At 45.8% G+C, this 14,240-nt stretch overlaps 1 protein-coding gene across 1 annotated transcript in view; it reads right to left on the bottom strand.

Moving 5' to 3' along the window:
- The window catches only part of LOC137561301 (cytochrome P450 1A5-like), a 92,338-nt gene extending 78,368 nt beyond the window's left edge, over positions 1-13,970 (bottom strand). The window contains exon 1 of the mRNA XM_068272569.1: positions 13,940-13,970. The gene's annotated coding sequence lies outside the window, so the exon portion shown is untranslated. The remainder of the gene's footprint in view (positions 1-13,939) is intronic.
- Between the last annotated feature and the right edge of the window lie 270 nt (positions 13,971-14,240).

Below are 14,240 nucleotides of genomic sequence, written 5' to 3'. Positions count from 1 at the left end.
TGATGATCAAGGACCTCACACCCAAAGATTAGGAATCTGTGTTATCATTCTGTTATAATTCAGACTAGTCCCAGGGTGTTGATGATCAAGGACCTCACACCCAAAGATTAGGAATCTGTGTTATCATTCTGTTATACCTCAGACTAGTTCCAGGGTGTTGATGATCAAGGACCTCACACCCAAAGATTAGGGACTTGTGTTACTATTCTGTTATACTTCAGACTAGTTTCAGGGTGTTGATGATCACGGAGCTCACACCCAAGACTAGGCATTGTTTATTATCTGTTATGACCTTCTGCTTTCCTGACCACTCTTCTGTTCACTGATTTGGTATTTCGCTATATCTGATACTCTGTTGCCAAACCCTGCTTGCCTTAGGATTACCAAATCAGCTTCCTGTCTTTGTACCTTGTATGTCAGTGTGTTGCCGACCTGGCTTGTCCGACCTTGAGAGCTATCTCCCCAGTTAGAGATAGTTCACAGATCAGTCAGTGGCATCCTTCTATTGGTGTCACTCACGCTCTGGTCCTTCCCTCTCCCAGTCTGATTCCTCCCCACGGGAGAGTCTCAGGCTGTTGAAAGGTACTACTCCAGCAGTATTCCTTACTGCCTTGTACCTGTCCTCCTAGTATTGTTCTCAAAGTATTACTGTTGCACCAAACACTCATATCTCTCAGATGTCCAGAGGTTAGTAATATATCTGATTATCAGTGATACTGCAGATCATCAATAATCAGGTATATATCTGTATTCTTGGTGATACTGCAGATCACCAATAATCAGACCCTCTCTGTGTTACACCGATCGTTACAGTCCCTCTTCCATGTGCAGCACCTTCTTCTCGGTGCAGCTACCTCACATATAGCATTATGTGGTGGACCTGATCCCTCAGTCCACAAGGCAGGACCAAGGCTGTACAGACACGTCGCTGGCCTACAGGCTAGCAGCATGTTCTGTTGCTATGCAGGGGAGCAGAGGGCTGATGGAGCAGTGCAGAAGTGGCATCGCAAGGGAGTTGGAGAACAATACTCTCAACCGTCGCTCGGCCAAAACAATCCGCCAGACTGATCGATGGCCGAGCAGCAGAGTGGGGATCAGCGGCTGCTGTACCTATGCTGGATTCTGCAGTCGTTATAGGCTTCCTCCGTCAAGTTTCTTCTAGTATGTGTACACAGCTTAAAGGGAATCAGAGACAAAGCACCCTCATGTATTTTACCATATAGATCAGTGGGAACATTAGAGAAAACACATACCATGCTTTCTGTTTCATTCTGCACTGCACAGCTTGTTTCTTATCAGACCTGATAAAATCCCCGACTGAGCATTCAGTCTGGCTTTGCTCAGGAATATTTATAGCTCAGTCTGTGTTCTCTCATGTCTTTTCAAGTCCAAGCCTGCCCCCTGCTGGCTCTACTCAGGCATCATTATAGCTGAGTCATTATAGCAAAGCCAGACTGAAGGGCTCAGTCGGGATTTTATCAGGTCTGATAACAAGCTGTGCAGTGCAGAATAAAACAGAGAGACTGGTAGGTGTTTTCTCGAATGTTCCCACTGATCTATATGGTAAAATACATGAGAGAGTGCTTCGTCTCTGGTTCAATTGAACAGTTTCTGCTTTGCAGATTTCTGTCTGTGACACAGCCTCGGAAGAAGCGCCGGTTGGCACAAAACGGCCATCAGGCTCCTTGTGCCTCCACCCACTGACCTGACCAGTCTCCGGAGCTTGGTATATGACTTCTCCAATTTCACCTTGCATGTGGATCTATCTACAAGACAGCGATTGTGCCAATAAGTATTAAACCATCTTGTGGAAGTGCCAGGGATATTTTTTTCTATCTCCAAACAGTGTTTTCTGCAAATCTCTGCACCTAGAGGCCACCGCAGTTCTCTGCAGCCATAGCAAGCTACGTCATAGCCTCTCATCACACATGCTGGGCATTGTAGTGCCGACCCACTATTTTCTCCTATAATATCACATTGCATGTGTTTGGACATAGGTGTGTCTGTTTATGCACATAGGTACACAATCCTGGACATCAAGGCAGTCCACTCATGTCATGGAGGATATTCAATCTCCCTTTCCAGCAGCAGAACTTTACTGACACTTCTGCTAGCTTGCTATCCATTTGGTGTCATCCTGTGCTTGTAAACTGTTGCTGACCACACCCATCGGACCTTAGGTTCTGACTTGTCCTGCTCTGATCTATGTTCATCTCTGGTTCTGGTCAGACAGTCTCCTGCCTGCCCTGACCTTAGCTAGTACTCCAACTAGTATATCTACCACTTACCTTAGCTTGTCTGCTGACCATGACATCTGTATCCTGCCTTGACTCCAGCCTGTCTACTGAACATGATACCTTCTATCTTCCTCTGATTGAGCTTGTTCCTGACTAAAATTGGCTCAGTTTACTTTGGTTTGACCACAGTTTGCCAGCCGGACTCCCACAGTAAGATTATCTCTATGAGGACCAGATTTCAGCATTGCAAGAGTCACGCATGTCATGGTATAGGGTGGCTGCTGCCCAAGACAGTAGCTGAACATGGAAGATGGGTTTTCTGCATATTAAAGAGAAGGCTGCAAATGGAATGGGGCATTTTGAAATTATGAGCAACACGTGTAAGAGGTGCTTTGCATGTCCACTAAATAATAATCACAGCTTTTATGACAAACCATAACCCTTTTACCACTCTGCGACCACCTAACGCATAGTGGCTTCCCCAGGACCGCTGTCGTGGACAGCAGGCTGTTAAAAGAAAATAAACGGTTTATGTTTATTTTATACGCGCTGTGATCCATGCGCAGCGCTGTAAGGGGACAGTTTAGTGACAAAGCTTTTGTAATAATCTCCTCTGTGAGGTCTGTTTTGTCTTCAGGCACTACTGCAGCCAGACTATGCTGGCTGCTGTCTGCGGAGATTTTCTGACATTTACAATGAATGAATTGTCCATTTGCATCTCATTCGCATTCCATTGTGGTGTGGTCTGCTATTCTGAATTCAAGTGCTATGCTGTTTGCATGGGGATGCATGAACTTATGAGATGCAGACTAAGTGAATGCAGATGGCTGCCTTGTTCTGTTTACATGCTTCTCTCTGATTGGTGTGTTCATCCATAAAAGTCACTTCCTGAGTCTGCCATCCTGCCCGACATATTGCTAGTCTATAGGACTGCAGTCCTGGGTCTTTGTTCATGCGAATACTATGTGTTAGCACTCATACCTTTTGATAGCTGTAATAATAACTTTCATTATTTGTATTGATATTCTGTCTCAGACCTTAGTCAGATCCTGGTGTGTTTGATCCGGCAGGACCCCGGGGATTCACACATTGCTTAGGTTCATTATTGTAATTATTATTGATATTCTGTGTTGACCTATTTGCTTGTACCTCTGACTCCGCTCTCTGCCTCCTGATTCTGTACTGTGCTTATCTGATCTGTTGCAGATTCTCTGCCTGATTACCGACCCTGATTTCTGCCTAACGATTCTGTACTGTATCTCCTAATCTGTTGCCGACTCCTGATTGTTTGACCACTCTGCTACCAGTGGGTTCCTCCTTGGTGGCGTTCGCCACTTTACTGTGCACCAAACACGTGTACTTCTCATAATAATAAAGTATACTGATTTGTTATGTTCTGTACTGTTTGTATTGCTCATTGCTGCTTCCGCATTGGGCAATTTCTGTCTGGCATCTGCGGGTGCTCTGTGAATGAATGTCTGTTTCCTCAAAGTCTGCTATCAGTTTGACAGACATTCATCTGATCTGTGGTAGATCAGTTCCTGTTCCTGTTCTGTTATTATATTGCTCATCGCTGAATTTGCTTTGTGCAATTTCTGTCTGTTATCTGTGGATGGTTCAGCGGATTAGTCTTGCTGTGCCCCACAGCTCCACCTGCTGGCTGGATTTGTTCCTCCCCAGATGTATTCCATTACTGGGCTCCTCTTTCTGAATGCTTGTGGAGATCTCCTCAGAGTCAGCGTACACGCTGTGCGCTGACCGTGGAGATCGTTCCCGCAATCATTACAGCTTTCCCCTCGAGTGGCCCACTGTGTTCCCCTCTCATAGGCTCATGCCTATGAGAGGTGATCATTGATTGAATCTCGGGGGGAGGGTAAAACAATGATTTTTATATTAAAATAATAATAATAATAATATTTATAAAAAAACAAACAAACATAGCAACAGCAATCACATGCCACCAACAGAAAGCTCTGTTGGTGGCAAGAAAAGTGGCAAGATTCATTTGTGTGCTAAGTTGTATAGCCCTGCCGCTAGCTGTTAAAGCTGCAGTGGCCTGAATTGTAAAAAATGGCCTGGTCACTAGGGGGTGTAAGCCTGTGGTCCTTAACTGGTTAAAACCACACCTTAAAACTTCATCCACAATTCCTCATCACAGCACTTACTCAATGTAATCTTCTGGCATGTCTGGAATAAAACAGAAACCTGGGGGCTGCTAAGATCAGCGTTTACCTTACCAAATCGCATGCAAAAAAATATTTTTAACTACTGCTCACAAATATATTTACTGCTCATATGTTTTATATAACTATTGCATGCACACAGAACTATTCATAAAAGAATCCACAGAGGCCTCCAGTCAGAGTGCGAGAAGATCTAATAACTGGTATATACTGTATATTTCAGTGGTGCTTCTTCAGTCCTTTATTTGTATTTACCCTCTAAGCCTAATACTTTGCATTGTTTGCAGTATTCCAAAGAATACTGTCTTTGGACTTGTTGGGCTTCTAAAGAGGTGGCTACTTTGGCCGTGAAACATGCATTAGGCACTTCCACACATTGCCTGTGTTTATTAGAGATTCAACTGTGATGTCTCATTTGAAGCATATGTGGCAGTTACTTCATGTTTTACATGCCCAATAAGTAATATACACAGTTTTTTAATGAAAAACCATAATCCTTTAAAACCATTTGCTGTACAGATCTATGACTTTTCCCACCACCCATGACTTTTCCCACCCATGACTTTTCCACCAATAAAGTATGATTTTATTACCACTATAGTAGTAATAATAATTAGGTTGAAATAATTAGGTTGTAGCTTTAACCGGTCTTGATCTACTATTGAGAATTTGGTTTTATACCCTACTAAACCCTATTCTAGAGTATTATCAACCCTTATTTTTTCTAGAATACATTTAATCCAATTACTCCAGCTAAAAGTCTACAGTAGCTCATACCGAAGAGCCATCAAACTTGGCCCACAAGTGGTTTACACACTTTGCATTATGTTTGGCCCACTCTAGACCACCAAGGAAGCTATATGGGGGATGGAGGGGGAAATCAGTAGACACCGGGGAACTGAATAGGGGGGGGGGAGGGGAGGGGGTGTCACTATTATTATTATTATTTATTGGATTTATATAGCACCAACATTATGCAGCACTGTACAATAAATAAGTTTACAGATGATAATAATAATGGGGGTGACAAATAACACAATACAGGTAATAAGCAATAAGATTCATAATGCCAGATAATACACTGGAAAAGTAGCCCCAATAATACAAGTTCACATTGTTCTGTGAGCAGGATACAAGATCTGGTAGGATACACAAGGAGGGAGAGCCCTGCCAAAGGAAACCAATCTAAAGAGTGGAGGGGGTGGTGACCCAGTAGGAGGGGGGCTGCATCAAGAGGTTCTAGGCAGATACGGTTAGGGCATTGGCGAGGTGGGGTAGGCCTTCGTGAAGCGGTGAGTTTAGAGGGCTTGTTTGAAGGTGTTGAAGGAGGGGTCAAGCCTGATGGGCAGTGGGAGAGAGATCCTCAGGAGGGGGGGACTGCTCTAGTGTAGGCATCAGGACACTGTGTAGGTGAGGGAAGGAGGACCACTAAACACCAGGGAACTGTATAGGGTAAGGAGGGGGCCACTAGACACCAGTGAACTGTATAGGGGAGGGTGGAGGCATTAGACACCAGGGAACTGTATAGGGTAGGGAGGAAGGCCACCAGGGAACTGAATGGGGGGGCATTAGACACCAGGTAACTTTATAAGGGAGGGAGGTGGCTACTAGACATTGAGGATGGCCTGCAACTTGGTCCCTATGTTAAAGGGACCCTAAACAGTAGAAATAAATGAAACTGGTACTTACCTGGGGCTTTCTTCAGCCCACCATAGTCCACGAGGTCCCCCGGCATCCTCCTGGCTCCTCTCGTGGTCCTGCTGCAGACTTCCCGGACCGAGTGTCGGCTCGACACTTCCTTAGCCTTGACGGAACGCGTCATCACACCGGCTGTTACGCATTAGCACGGTGGCTGGCGTGACAGTCCTGCACATGCGCGGTATTCTAATTCTAAACCGCGCATGCACAGGACTGTCACGTCGGCCACCGTCATAACGCACAGCTGCCAGCGTGATGACGTGGAGCGTCACTGTTAACCTATTTTGATTCCTGGACATACAAACTACGTCCAGGAACCATGCGTGCTACCGCACTCCCGGCCGCGGATTCGGTAGCCAAGGAATCAATGTATCGGGCTATGGTGCCCGATCACTGATTCCTCTCCCCCGCTGAAAAAGTGACAGCTTCTCTCGGAAGCTGTGCTTTTTCTGGCCGTTCCCTCCCCGATGAGTCACTCTAAGCGTGTGTTACGCTTAGAGTGACGTCATGTAAACAAACTCATGACCGCCATCTTGTGGCCAAAAAGTAAAACTACAACTAAAATTAAAAAAAAATTAAACATAACACACAATTACATTATAACACTATACTTTACATCCCACCCTCCCAAAAATACCCAAATAAAATGTTTAATATAAAAAAAAAAAAACCATTACAATAAAAAAAAAAAATGTAAATATTTACCTAAGGGTCTAAACTTTTTAAATATCAATGTAAAGATGAAATATTTCTATATTTTTTTTATTTTAAACTTGTAAATAGTGATAGATGCAAAACGGAAAAAATGCACCTTTATTTCCAAATAAAATATTGTCGCCATACATTGTGATAGGGACATAATTTTAACGGTGTAATAACCGGGACATATGGGCAAATACAATACGTGAGTTTTAATAATGGAGGTGTCAGGAATATATTGGGGTGCTTAGGATGTAAGGAACAGGAACATATTCTTTCATTTTTCTGCCTGTGTTCCATGTAGGTCTGCTAGAAGGGAGCTGTTGCCGTTGATTGCTTGGGGCAAGGAAGTGGGTATTGTCTTGACCATATGAGGTGCTTTGAGTTTCTGCTAATGGGATTATCTGCCTGGCTTTTTGAACTCAGGAGACGGCCCATTGTCTCAATACACAAAGCAAGCCTACTCAGGAAAAGTCTAAAACATGTCAGCTTGTGGTGAAGAAACCCTATTTCACTGTGAGGAAATTAAATTATTGGTGGAGTTGAAAAGCCTCACTTAACAATCTCGTGATGTATAGACATTGTAACCTGGGGAAATTGGGCTAAGGAAGTCTTTTGTTGGGTGTGGGTACTATAGTGGCTGTTGGATCTCTGAATATCCAATTATGACTGAGGATGTAATTAAATCTAGTCTCCCCCCGTCCACACAGGCTTACAGCCTCGAGGCGAATATTTCATTATAAAAACCAGGGGACAGCTACCTCAAATCAGTTCTCTTCTGACGGTAGCTGCGGCTGGTCTCCTGGCCCAAGCTAGTGGACTCCTGGTCTAACCAGAATTGTGTCCGTCCACAAAAGTCCAAGATTCTTCTATCTGGATTCCTGTATTTTGGTAAGCAAAATCGCTTTGTGTGTATCTTTGTAACCTCTTATCTTTGTAACTCTTAATTTTGTAACTTTTTTACTTTGTTTTTTTTGTAATCTTTTGTATATATTCTGTTCTGCATTGTTCCATGTTTTTCTGGAATATTAAATTATTATTTAATAAGCTTGACTTCTGCTGTGCTAAACTAACACTTATAGCCTAGAAGAGATTGAAGTGCAACTGTGTATAGTCCATGCCTATTTGTACGCTTGAGCAACACTACCATATGAAATTGTAATTGCATTGTGTGTGGGGGCGTTTGTCATAGTTTGGCCTAAAGCGCGCAGCTGACCCAACGTACGAAAAACGCCAGTGCGAGTAGCGACAGCAGAGTGGCTAACAGTATCGTTCGGAACGACTGTTAGTGGTTTTGCTTCATTACAGTGTAAGATTGCAACTGTGTGTGGGTGCGTGGCGTTCTCGTATTCGGCCTAAGCGCAAAGCTGACCCAAATACGAAAACGTAGATTGCGTGTTTAGCCCTCGACAGCTGAGGGGACGTGTTCTGGGGGGTCACAGCCTTGTTTGTAGCTTAAATAAGGCTGCTCCCCGCTTGATCTGGTCAAACCCGCAGTCGGGAACCGCATACGCAGGCAAGCCGCGGGTCGGTTCCTGACATAATTGGTGGCAGCGGTGGGATCAATTAGTACATTAGTACGCAGTTTAGCTCGTTATTCTGAGTACTAAAGGCTGGAAGCTTGCTAGAAGCAACTAGCCTACAGAAGTCTACTCAGTGCAGAATCTATATACGTTTTTTTTTGTTCAAAGATACACACTTGATATTTGCTTTCCCTTCCCCCCTTTTTTCTTTTTATTTTTTGCAACACGATGGCTCAGAAAGCATCCAGCTATGCAAGGCAAAACAAAGAGATACTACTCAACCTGTGTGAGCACAAAGGCATCGAGACGGTGAGCGGCCAGACTAAGGAGCAGTTAGTTCGTGCGCTCGAGGAGCATGATGAGGCAGAGCGAGCCCGTGCTTCAACGTCAGCGGATGCAGCTCACGACACGCCAGAGAAGGAATCGCTCCCGCCACAGGATGCGAGTGGAGACGATGTCCTGGATGATCCACCGAACACGGAGATGACATCTCTGGAAGCCGACCTACAGCTACTAGGTTCGGCTGAGCCCGAACTGCGCCTAAAGCTGATCCTGGAACATCGGCAAGCAGAGAGGGAAATACGACAAGCCCAGAGGGAGCAAGTTGCACAGCGACACCAGCTGCAGCTGGCTAAACTTCAGCAGCAGAACCAGTCTGCTGGACCCGCAGAACGCGAAGGTGAGCGAGTCCACAGAATCCCCCTGGATAAGTTCCCCGCTATGGACAAGGACTCTGACATAGACACTTTCCTACAGGGGTTTGAAAGGACTTGTCGGCAGCATGGGGTGCCCCATGAGCAGTGGGCAAGATACCTCACACCAGGGCTGAGAGGCAAGGCCCTGGAGGCGTTTGTGAGTCTCCCCCAGGAGGAAGAAACAGACTTTGAGGCAATTAAGAAAGCCATTATTGCGCGATACCACCTCACGCCAGAGGTGTATCGCAAACGTTTCAGGACAGTGCAGCGAGGTCCTAATGACAGTTACCTGGATCATGCGTGCAACCTGCGCACTGCCTTCCAGCAGTGGTTAAAAGGACTGTCAGTCAAAACCTTGGATGCCCTGCAGGAGCTGATGATAAAAGACCAGTTCCTACACACCTGTCCTGTTGAGGTCCGGCTGTTTGTGCTGGATCGAGAACCAAAGACAGTGGATGAGGCTGCAGAAATGGCCGATTCCTACACCGCCCATAGAGCACCTGAGTCCCGGAGGACTACTACGCCCAGCTGGAGAAGAGAACAGTGTGCTAAACCTGTGTCACCCAGCACCCAGAGGAGGCAAGCACAGCTGTCTCCTGGATTCAGGCAACCAACCCCTGACACTCGGAAATGCTTTGTATGTGACAGGGTGGGTCATATCAGCAGGACTTGCCCAGAGAGGAAGAGGGAGGCCCCAAAATCCAGTGAGGCCTCAAACCCCAGTGAAGTCCCAACGGCTTTGTGTGCTACCAGGAATGCTACTGGCTATGCAGAGAATCTGCAGCTTGTCACGGTTGGGGGTACAATTGCCACTGGGCTGAGAGACACTGGAGCAGAAGTGACTCTCATACATCCCCAGCTTGTGAACCCGGAGCAGTACATACCTGGGAAAATGATTGCTGTCAGAGGAATTGGGGGTGTCACCCCAGCCATACCCACCGCCTTGGTCCACCTGAATTGGGGGGCCGGCAGCGGATTGAAAGAAGTTGGGGTAACCGACAAAATCCCCACCAACGTTTTGCTGGGTACTGACCTGGGACGGTTAGTGGCCCGGTATGAGCCTACTCCTAACCCTGTGGAGCCTGCACCCCCAGCAGAAGTTCAGGACTCTTGCCAGGTGCGGTTTGATAATGCTGTGCAAGGGGGGAGTGCTGGTGAGGCCCCAGGGGCTATGGACTGTGTACTAGGAGCCAGCCCTAGTGATTCTCCAATGCCTAGGCCTGGAGTCGGACATGTTGATACGGAGAATGCAGAAACTGATGATGTCATTTATGACGCACGGACTATCGAGGCGATCGATGCAAGAACTGTTGATGCTACTTGTGAAGTGCTGAGTAGCAATGTGTGTAATGATACAGATAATGTGGATGTTTTATGTGATGTCCCAAATGACAATATATGTAGGGCTGATAATGCTGATGTCATATGTGTTGTACTACATAATGCTGTGTGTCATGTGGACACTCCGTCAGCTGCAGTAGTAACCAGCGGCGCTCGCTGGGCTGCAGCAGGTGGACTGTTCATTGAAGGGGCAGGTGGCACCAGGCCAGATCTTCCCCCTTCAGATGGTTTCAAGACCAAAGGTGATGTGGTTTATGATATGTGTAAGGTGGGCGCTCCCTCAGCTGCAGGGGTAACCCGCAGCGCTAGCGGGTCTACAGCAGAGGGACTGTCCACCGAAGTGGCAAATGTTGCTGGGTCAGCCACATCCAATTCGGAACCTGGCCCGGAGGGCCCAGGAGCCTCTCCGTCTGCAGCCTTCCTGGAATGTGTGACAGGCAGCACTGAGCTCTCTGGGGCTGTTCGATTTGACAGCAGCCTGGAAGAGCTCAGGGGGCTGGCCAGCGGGTCACCAGCTGGGAGGGGCGGGCTGAGAGGGTTCTGGGAAGTTACTCCCTCGGAGCTGTCCGAAGTGGAGGAGGCAGACCGGCAGATACTCGTTCCCCAAAGGGACCGAAAGATAGCTCCTGCCACTATAGAAAGAGTGCGTGTAGCGACGGTTGGAACCCTTCCCCAGTTGCAGCACTGTCTCTATGGTCGCGAATTCACGGTCGTCACTGACTCGCATTCCCCTGGTTGGTTACGTCAGGTTGCCAAGGGCAACGACACATTGCAGCAACCTGACCAACTTTTCCATTCCTGTAGCTTGGAGCTAAGGAGTTACCCCCCCAGTGTCGGCTTTGGCAGGACGATTCGTTAGAATCATCTGCTGGCGCCGTCTGGAAGAGGGGGCATGTCAGGAATATATTGGGGTGCTTAGGATGTAAGGAACAGGAACAAATTCTTTCATTTTTCTGCCTGTGTTCCATGTAGGTCTGCTAGAAGGGAGCTGTTGCCGTTGATTGCTTGGGGCAAGGAAGTGGGTATTGTCTTGACCATATGAGGTGCTTTGAGTTTCTGCTAATGGGATTATCTGCCTGGCTTTTTGAACTCAGGAGACGGCCCATTGTCTCAATACACAAAGCAAGCCTACTCAGGAAAAGTCATGTCAGCTTGTGGTGAAGAAACCCTATTTCACTGTGAGGAAATTAAATTATTGGTGGAGTTGAAAAGCCTCACTTAACAATCTCTTGATGTATAGACATTGTAACCTGGGGAAATTGGGCTAAGGAAGTCTTTTGTTGGGTGTGGGTACTATAGTGGATGTTGGATCTCTGAATATCCAATTATGACTGAGAATGTAATTAAATCTAGTCTCCCCCCGTCCACACAGGCTTACAGCCTCGAGGTGAATATTTCATTATAAAAACCAGGGGACAGCTACCTCAAATCAGTTCTCTCCTGACAGTAGCTGCGATTGGTCTCCTGGCCCAAGCTAGTGGACTCCTGGTCTAACCAGAATTGTGTCCGTCCACAAAAGTCCAAGATTCTTCTATCTGGATTCCTGTATTTTGGTAAGCAAAATCGCTTTGTGTGTATCTTTGTAACCTCTTATCCTTGTAACTCTTAATTTTGTAACTTTTTTACTTTGTTTTTTTTTTGTAATCTTTTGTATATATTCTGTTCTGCATTGTTCCATGTTTTTCTGGAATATTAAATTATTATTTAATAAGCCTGACTTCTGCTGTGCTAAACTAACACTCATAGCCTAGAAGAGATTGAAGTGCAACTGTGTATAGTCTATGCCTATTTGTACGCTTGAGCAACACTACCATATGAAATTGTAATTGCATTGTGTGTGGGGGAGTTTGTCATACGTTGGCCTAAAGCGCGCAGCTGACCCAACGTACGAAAAACGCCAGTGCGAGTAGCGACAGCAGAGTGGCTAACAGTATCGTTCGGAACGACTGTTAGTGGTTTTGCTTCATTACAGTGTAAGATTGCAACTGTGTGTGGGTGCGTGGCGTTCTCGTATTCGGCCTAAGCGCAAAGCTGACCCAAATACGAAAACGCAGATTGCGTATTTAGCCCTCGACAGCTGAGGGGACGTGTCTAGCGAACCGCTAGTGGTGGCAGTGAGAAGTGTTCTGGGGGGTCACAGCCTTGTTTGTAGCTTAAATAAGGCTGCTCCCCGCTTGATCTGGTCAAACCCGCAGTCGGGAAACGCATACGCAGGCGTGCCGCGGGTCGGTTCCTGACAGGAGGCATGTATTATTTTAAAACTATAATGGCTGAAAACTGAGAAATAATGATTTTTTCCGTTTTTTTTCTTATTCTTCCTGTTAAAATGCATTTACAGTAAAGTGGCTCTTAGCAAAATGTACCCCCCAAAGAAAGCCTAATTGGTGGCGGAAAAAACAAGATATAGATCAGTTCATTGTGATAAGTAGTGATAAAGTTATAGGCTAATGAATGGGAGGTGAACATTTCTCAAGTGAAAACGACGGAACCTGAATGGGTTAAGGAAGTGTCGGGCCAGCAATCGGCCCAGGTGTCACCGGTAGTGAAGACAGCTGCGGGACCGGGAATGGAACCAGGGGGACGCCGGGGGACCTCACGGCCTATGGTGGGCTGGAGGAAGCCCCAGGTAAGTACCGATTTCATTTATTTCTACTGCTCAGGGTCCTTTTAAATTCCGTCCCACTTTGTATTTGAGTTTGACACTAATATCTGTAGTGTGAGGCAGGAAAAAGTGTTCTGCAGAGTTTATCACATTTATTATAGCATAAGGTAGAGAAAAAAACGGAAGAAAAATAGTCACAGAAAACACACAGCTTTTGGCAAGGGCTGTACAGTTACAGACAATTATAAGAATTAGAAGTTGTTATTAAGAAATACATTACTCAGCTGAACTATTAGCTTGGACTGTGTCAGTCCACTTCCGATAACTAATCTCGGTTCACTATCCATTAGTTACTGGTCTGGCTAGTAGTGACACCATTATCACATTTCTGCAGTGACAGTCTTTGGCATGGGCATAAATGGGATACAGGGAAATCCAATATGTCTGCTTGCAAATGTCAGGATCCATGCGAATCAGCCCCAACCGATTAGGGGCTGGAATTACCTGGAATTAAGGTGAGGTCACTTGGAAATGGAGTGACAGCAGAGGATATTATCACATCCTGCAGTTCTCAGTCATAAGTTTCGTACACATGTCTGATGTAAGGCAACGACGGGTCCGTTGTCACCTCCCGCTTGGTGGGTTTTCAGCAGACAGTACAGCGTGTGTACAGTCTGTCGGTGGACTGATAAGACTGTTTCTGAGCGATCCGCCCGGCGGAGACCTTGGGCAGGACTCTCTATCCCTATAGGCTACTGCCTATAGAGTGCATCCTAGTGGCTGCAGCTCTGGTGCTTATAATGTTCACATTATTCTGTAAGCAATATAAATGTTCTGTGTCTTGTCTTGTGAACCAGAACTCCTAGGAGTGGGTAAATGGCTGAATGAGACCAAAAAGCCTCCTTACTAAAATGTTATGCAAAACAGTTAGTTGTCAAGGCACAAAGATAAAAGCACTTACCTTACTCCACCATTATGCAGATGTAAATGTTTTGAATAAGAGTCAATTGTAGACAATCAAGTACAGAACTGGTGGAATATTTCCAGTATGATGTGGTAGGATAAAGACTTCTGTGGCTTTGTCTCAGCTACATGCACGCTGTTAAACAAGCACAGTGGAAGTTGTAACTTTCCTGTGAAGAAACAGTTGCTATTGTGTGAAACGTGAATCAGAATTTTTTACCGATGATATGACCTGGAAACAATTGTTTGTCTTTTATGGCTAAACATACTATGGACATTTAAGTTTAGTCCTCTATGAG

The sequence above is a fragment of the Hyperolius riggenbachi genome, chromosome 3 (assembly GCF_040937935.1).
Source record: "Hyperolius riggenbachi isolate aHypRig1 chromosome 3, aHypRig1.pri, whole genome shotgun sequence".
Classification (NCBI taxonomy): Eukaryota; Metazoa; Chordata; class Amphibia; order Anura; family Hyperoliidae; genus Hyperolius; species Hyperolius riggenbachi.
Note: the sequence above shows the minus strand (reverse complement) of the source record. Positions and strands in the feature narration are given on the sequence as shown.